A 7,496-nucleotide genomic window follows, 5' to 3' on the forward strand; every position below is an offset into this window, starting at 1 on the left:
TATCCTAGTATAAGCTGGGGAGGGGTGTGTTTTTTTGTGTGTGTGGTGTTTTTTTTCTCCTATCTACTTCTCATCTTCAGGTCACGATTATCCTCTTCGCTTGACATCCATCTAGCCCATACTATTATCTAAAATTGGGCTTATCACAATTATGGTTGAGTGCTTTGTAACATCCCAAACATACAGTGCATTGTGAAGTATACATTTTGTGGTAGGCGTTTTACAAGTCACTAATGGGTCTAGTGGATCTACTATTGCTAGTAGCTTCACATAATAATGGTGAATAAGATTGTATGAAGTATGGTTTCTGCTTTCGCTTGGAGACAATTCTGTGATGTTCGCTTGGACATTTTTACCACTGCATTCATTTAGTAGTTTCACAGAATTAATGGTGAATTAGATTGTATGAAGGGTGGTTTCTGCTTTCATTTGGAAAGAATTCCCTGATGTTGGCTTGGATAATTTTACCCCTGCATTCCATGTTTTGAATGTTGTGACAAGTCCTTTGATTATGGTTCCTCCATGGGGTGGAATTTCACTGCGGATATGGTCTTTCGGTTATTTATTGCTTTAGTACTGTTCTAGTGAGTCTGGGAATCTCAATTCTGGCATAAGTATAGTAGAGATGATATTTGTAGCTCAATGTCCCTTTTCTTCTTGTTTTGTGTTTTGTTTTGAAGTCTTTTGTTGTATTGTTTACAGCTTCGTGCTATTTTTTAATAATACATTCCTTCCTTTGCAAAAAAAAAGGAAAATGACATGAATACCCTATGAACTTTCTAGGGTTTATCTTTCTATTCCCTAAACAATTTTTGTGGCCTTATGAGAGAAGCAAGTCGTTTTTTTCAGCTCGATTACATCCTTTTGGCCAAAGTGAAGTGGTCACCCGGTTACCTCTTTGACATCTGTTGACCAAATTTCTTATATTAACTTTGAATTTTCCCATACTCTTGGACCCATATATATATATATATATATATATATATATATATATATATATATATATATATATATATATATATATATATATATATATATATATCTTCAAAGTTGCATAATTACTACTATTTGACTTCATCAACAGTCAAGTCATCATTTCCGTTGGAATGACTTGCAGACCCATTTGAATGATGGAAGGGAAAAAAACGAGTCTTATGGTGTCATAACATCGACTGAATGACATCGGCCGAGACATAAATATAATAAGGGTTGTGAAGAAGGCTTACGATGACAATAAGGGTGATGGTCGGTTGGAATTCGTAGAGGCAGCCGATAGTGGTTGCGAACGGTGGCTATGGCGGCGATCGTAGCTCAGGAGCTTTCATCGATTTCTATTGCTTTGTTTCCGTGATGTTTCTAACAAGTTCAACGAGAGGGAAGGGTAGGGACCTGATGTTGGTATCAACTTCCACAACACTTGCGGTGATGGGCGTTTGGTGGTGGTCGGTACGGTCGGAAGATGGTGTTCGGTGGTCACAACAACAACGACAGTGGTGGTGACTGATTATTGGAATGGAGGTGGGAAAGAAGGGGCTTTTGTTCGATTATGGTGCCCAATGGTGGTGATTCACGGTGGTCCAAGGCCACCGGTGGTGTGTTTATGGCAGGGGTGATGATGTAGTGGTGGTGTTAATGATGAGAATGCAAGTTTTATTTTATAACTAGTAACCTTACATCGGGGTGAAGGTGGTGAATGGGTTTAGGAAGAGTAAAACAAATTCTTTCACAAATTTCATATGTAAATGAGACTAAAAGGATAAGTTGGCTATAACTTGGTTTCCGTCATAAAACCACGAAAAAATTTAAGTGATTAAAATGGTTAACCCTAAAAAGTTCGTAGGCTATATGTGTCATTTTCCCGTAAAAATTTCTAGTGTCAAAATGTGAATCACACTAAAATACTTACACATAAGAATTAATAGAGTATAAGAATTATACGTGAAGCAAATGTATCCCAACATTTTATTTAACCTTCTACCAAACAATAGATTATAAATTGTAAAATAATAATAATAAAAATATCAAAAAGTTTTGATCAAATAAAAAAAAATTTGGCAAATGACCAAAATATAGGGTGAGTTTGAAGAAAATGACCACAAAAATGAACATTTTAGAAAATGACCACAGGTTCCGCAGAGAGAGTTATGCGGAACCATAAACACCTCTGCGGAATGTGAACACCTCTACGGATCTTGTTTTTTTCATTTTTTATTCATTTTTTATTGTTTTTTTTTACTTTTTTTGTTTTCGTTTATTAATATTTTTTTAATCGCATAAGGTATTATATGATTATTATGTAAAAAAATTGTTTTTGCTTTTTAGTTTTCTTATTTAATTACCCGTTTATAAAAATTATGTGTTTAATAAAAATTATAAAAATATACTATGTTTTTTATAAAATTGCACACACTGGTATTTTGAATAATAAATATACTTAACATACTTTAAAAAACATAAATATACAACTTTCATAATAAACATACTTTGAAATAAACTTCATTGAAGGCTTTGCGGATCCTCTACAGCTCTGCGGAATGTTTGTTTTTTGATTTTTAAACTTTTTTTTTTTCGTTTTTTTTTGCGTTCATTTTCGTTTATTAATATAATTTTTTTAAATACACTAATACCTTATGTGATTATTACGTAAAAAAATCTACAAAAAAAAATGTTAAAAATAATGAAATGTTTTATGTAATACGTTTGCCTCTGAGGAACCGAAACACCTCTACGGATCTTGAGTTTTTTAATTTTTTCGTTTTTTATATTTTTTTTGTTTTCGTTTATTAATATTAATTTTTTAAATACACTAATACCTTATGTTTTATGTAAAAAAATGACAAAAAGATCGAGGTTAAAAATAATGAATTTATGTTTAATATCAGTCCATAGAACTGTGTGGGAATCCACATAACTGTTATCAGCGGATTAGTCTACACCTCTACGGATCAGTGTACACATTTGCGGATCAGTGTACACCTCTGAGGATCAGTATACACCTTTACGGATCTGTGTACACCTCTGGGGATCTGTGTACACCTCTGCAGATCAGTATACACCTTTGTGGATCTGTGTACACCTCTGCGGATCAGTGTACAACTCTACGGATTAGTTATAAAAGTTATAGATATATTTTAATGGGTTTTTGTGAATTTGTGAGTTTCAATTACCAGTAGAAATTGTTTTTTCATTGTGTTTGTGGAGAGTGATTTGTAAATATAAAATAGTAAAAATACATGGAAAACATACATTAGTAGCAAACATAGTATATAAAACATTTCATTATTTTTAACTTTTTTTTGTCAATTTTTTTTACATAAAAATCACATAAAGTATTAGTGTATTTAAAAAAATTAATATTAATAAATGAAAATGAACACAAAAAAACGAAAAAACGAAAAAAATAAAAAAATATAATAAAAAGATTAAACTGCACAAATGGTCCCTGTGGTATGTCGAAAATTGCCACTCTGATCCAAAAAAGTTTGGACTTGCACCATAAGTCCAAAGTTTTCATTTTGTTGCTTGTTTGGTCCAACCTATTCTAATTTTTTTCAAAATGACATATTTACCCCTGTTAATTTGATTTCTCTTTTTTCTTATTTGTTTTTTTTTTGAATTTCAGATTTAAAAAAACAAGAAAATAAAAATAAATCTCTCTCTCTCTCTCTCTCTCTCTCTCTCTCTCCTCATTATTTCTCCTTCCCTCTTTGTTTGTTCTTCGTGGTCGTCAAGTACCCTTGATCGTCGACTCCACCACCGTCGTCGCCGTTAGCCACCGCTGCCTTCATCCCCTATCGTCTCCACCACCACCAACCTCCGATAGATCTGAAAGCCAACATTACCTACAAAAAACCATAACCGATTCCCACAACTGGAGACCATCTTCTCACTTTCATGGTTCGTCTTCTCCATTGAAAACCATCTCCTTACCCCCCATTTTCGACAAAAACCATCACCAACTTCCGAAACCCTAGCGCCGCCACCTTATCTCATATGGATTAGGGTTTTCGGCGAAGACGAACAACGGCGACAGAGGGTTTCTTCGAAGAAAAAGGATCTAAGATAGACAATACTCGCCGGAGAAGAAGACAGAAACGGAGGCGATGCTTGTGGCTCGAGTTTCTAGACAAAGCCTTCGTCGAGGTGTGAAGATGACGACATTTATCTAGGTTTTCAAATCGGGCCTACTGAAGGTTGAAGCCACCTTCGACGTTGATATAAGTTTTCACATCTTCTACGCCCTTCGTCTTCTTTAATACATCGCCTCCTCCTTCTGTATCTCCATTCTTTTTCCGGCCACGCCATATATTCTTTGGATTACTATCTTCATTAAGTTACGATTCTGCTGAGAGAGATAAAGAAATAGATAGGTGGTGTTGCTCCGACTGAAAATAAATTTGTAGTGGTCGGAACCTCGAATCGCTGAAAGTTGGTGATGGAGGCGGTGTTAGTTTCTTTTTGTGAAAGTTCAGAAAGGAGGGAGAGAGAGGTATGAGAAGGGGAAGTGCAGGTAGGGTTGATTTTCTTTTTTAGTTATTGTAATATTATAAATAGGAGAGAGAGAGAGAGAGAGAGAGAGAGAGAGAGAAGGGGAGAGAGAGAGATATATATATTTATTTTTAATTTTATTTTCTTGTTTTTTTAAACCTAAAATTCAGAAAAAACAAATAAGAAAAAAAAGAGAAATTATATCAACAGGGGTAAATATGTTATTTTGAAAAAAATCAGAATAGGTTGGACCAAACAAGCAACAAAATGAAAACTTTGGACTTCTGGTGCAAGTCCAAACTTTTTTGGACCAAAGTGGCAATTTTCGACATACCACAGGGACCATTTATGCAGTTTAGTCTAATAAAAAAAGAATTCCGCAGAGCTGTAGAGGATCCGCAGAGACTTTAATTAAATTTATTTCAAAGTATGTTTATTATGAAGGTTGTATGTTTACGTTTTCTAAAGTATCTTTTGTAACGTACTTAAAATATGTTTATTATTTAGAATACCAGTGTGTATAACTTTATAAAAAAAAACATATAATATTTTTATAACTTTTATTAAACACACAACTTTATAAACGGTAATTAAATAAGAAAAACGAAAAACGAAAAATAAAATATTTACATAATAATCACATAATACGTTATGCGATTAACAAAATATATTAATAAACAAAAAAAAATAAAAAATAAATAAAAAAAAAACTAAGATCCACAGAGGTGTTTATGGTTCCGTAGATACTCCTCTACAGAACCTGTGGTCGTTCTATAATTTTTATTTTTGTGGTTATTTTCTTCAACTAAGGCTACATTTTGATTATTTACTAAAAAAAAAAAAAAAAAGTCTATCAACCAAGTAAGAGAAGGAACTGCAAAATCTTTCCGTGCTAATACCAATCTCAGATCTTAACAAATAATCGAGAGTACATCAATCAATCTACAAGAAGTGAAAGAAGTGAAATTGGATTTTGCTGCTCACTAAAATAATGACCAAGGCAATAGCGTCATCTTTTTAAACTCCGTGGGAAGATATTGTACATATAAACAAACGAAATCGAACCATCGAAACACAACCACACAACTTCCAAGAACAAACACATGACAACATCAGAACTAGTTTTCATCCCATCTCCGGGCGCCGGCCACCTGCCACCGACGGTGGAGCTCGCCAAACTCCTCCTCGACCGTGATCAACGGCTTTCCATCACCATCATCATCATGAACCTCCCCCTCGAAGCAAAACCAGATACTGAAACTCCGACTTCCACTCCTCGTCTACGCTTGATCGACATCCCGAGTGACGACTCAACCAAAGACCTTATCTCTCCTAATACCTTCATCTCCAAGTTCCTCGAAAACCAGAAGCCTCGTGTCAGAGATATTGTCAGTGGCATCACTGAGTCTCACTCGGTTCGACTCGTTGGGTTCGTTGTCGACATGTTCTGTGTAGCCATGACCGACGTTGCCAACGAGTTTGGAGTTCCAACTTACCTTTACTTCACTTCAAGCGCCGCCGCACTCGGGCTGATGTTTGACTTACAAGCCAAGCATGACGACGAAGACTTTGATGTCACTGAGTTGAAAGACTCGGAATTGGAGGTGTCCATTCCGAGTTACGCCAACCCGATTCCGGCGAAGGTCTTACCTTCGGTGTTGTTCGATAAGGATGGTGGGTGTAACACGTTTATTGGTCTAGCAAGAAAGTATCGTGGGATGAAGGGCATACTAGTAAATACATTCGAAGAGCTCGAAAGGTATGCCATGGAGTCCTTTATAAGGAGCAACGCCAACATCCCACTGGTTTTTCCGGTGGGGCCGATACTGAACCTGAAAAACGCTACAAATGATGGTAAGGCCGACGGGATTATGACGTGGCTAGATGACCAGCCGGAGAGCTCGGTGGTGTTCCTCTGTTTCGGTAGCATGGGAAGCTTCAACGAGGAACAAGTGAAGGAGATAGCGGTTGCACTTGAAAAGAGTGGACAGAGATTCTTATGGTCGCTCCGCCGTCCGCCGTCGAAGGATAAGCTGATGGGTCTTCCCAAGGACTACGAAAACTACGAGGATGTTTTACCGGAGGGTTTCCTTGAACGGACATCAGGGGTGGGGAAGGTGATCGGATGGGCGCCGCAGACGGCGGTGCTTTCCCACCCTTCTGTCGGAGGATTCGTGTCACACTGTGGGTGGAACTCGACATTGGAGAGCATATGGTGTGGGGTACCGGTGGCAGCTTGGCCACTCTACGCCGAACAACAACTGAATGCTTTTAAATTGGTGGTGGAGCTAGGATTAGCGGCGGAGATTAAAATCGATTACCGTTCCAATATGAGACCAGGTAGCAATGAGAAGGAGGTTATTGTGTCGGCGGCGGAGATTGAGAGGGCGATAAGGATGTTGATAAGTGATGGTGAGATGAGGAAGAAGGTGAAAGGGATGAAGGAGAAGAGCAGGTTTGCAGTCTCCGAAGGTGGATCTTCTCACGTATCAATTGGTCGATTTATTGATTATGTTATCGTCAACGAATAAGTTAATTATCGCTATCTATATTTTTTGTGGTATTTGGACATTTTTATTTGTTTATTATTAAAAGATTGTGCATCAGCTTGGAAAATGGACAAACAGTTTTTTAAATCGTTACAAATGAAATTGATTTCTCAATGACAAATATCAACCAACCTCACGAACTACTAGTTTAGCTCCCCAACTTGCCACATCTATTCATCCCATCTTACCCCCTTCTTAAAAATCGATATTGTTCCTTAACTATTGTCTAAAAGCCCTTGATTTCATGCTCTTTAACGTCTCTGTACCACCACATAACCACATTGTTCTTTAACGTCATCCCTATATTACCCCAGTAAAAAGGACAACAAACAATTGACGAGAGATTTAGATGTAAGTAATATGTTGAAAATGATTAGGGGGTGTTTGGTTTGTCTTTTTGAAAGATAAAAGTTTTTTTTAGAAAACATAAAGGGCAAAAGATATTTGGTAAAAACATTT

The 7,496-nt window shown here is 36.5% G+C and overlaps 1 pseudogene; it reads left to right on the forward strand.

Moving 5' to 3' along the window:
• Positions 1-5,444: 5,444 nt before the first annotated feature.
• Positions 5,445-7,051, forward strand: LOC145048859 (UDP-glycosyltransferase 71E1 pseudogene; annotated as a pseudogene).
• The last annotated feature ends 445 nt before the right edge of the window (positions 7,052-7,496 follow it).

The sequence above is a fragment of the Lactuca saligna genome, chromosome 5 (assembly GCF_052625555.1).
Source record: "Lactuca saligna cultivar CGN05327 chromosome 5, ASM5262555v1, whole genome shotgun sequence".
Lineage (NCBI taxonomy): Eukaryota > Viridiplantae > Streptophyta > Magnoliopsida > Asterales > Asteraceae > Lactuca > Lactuca saligna.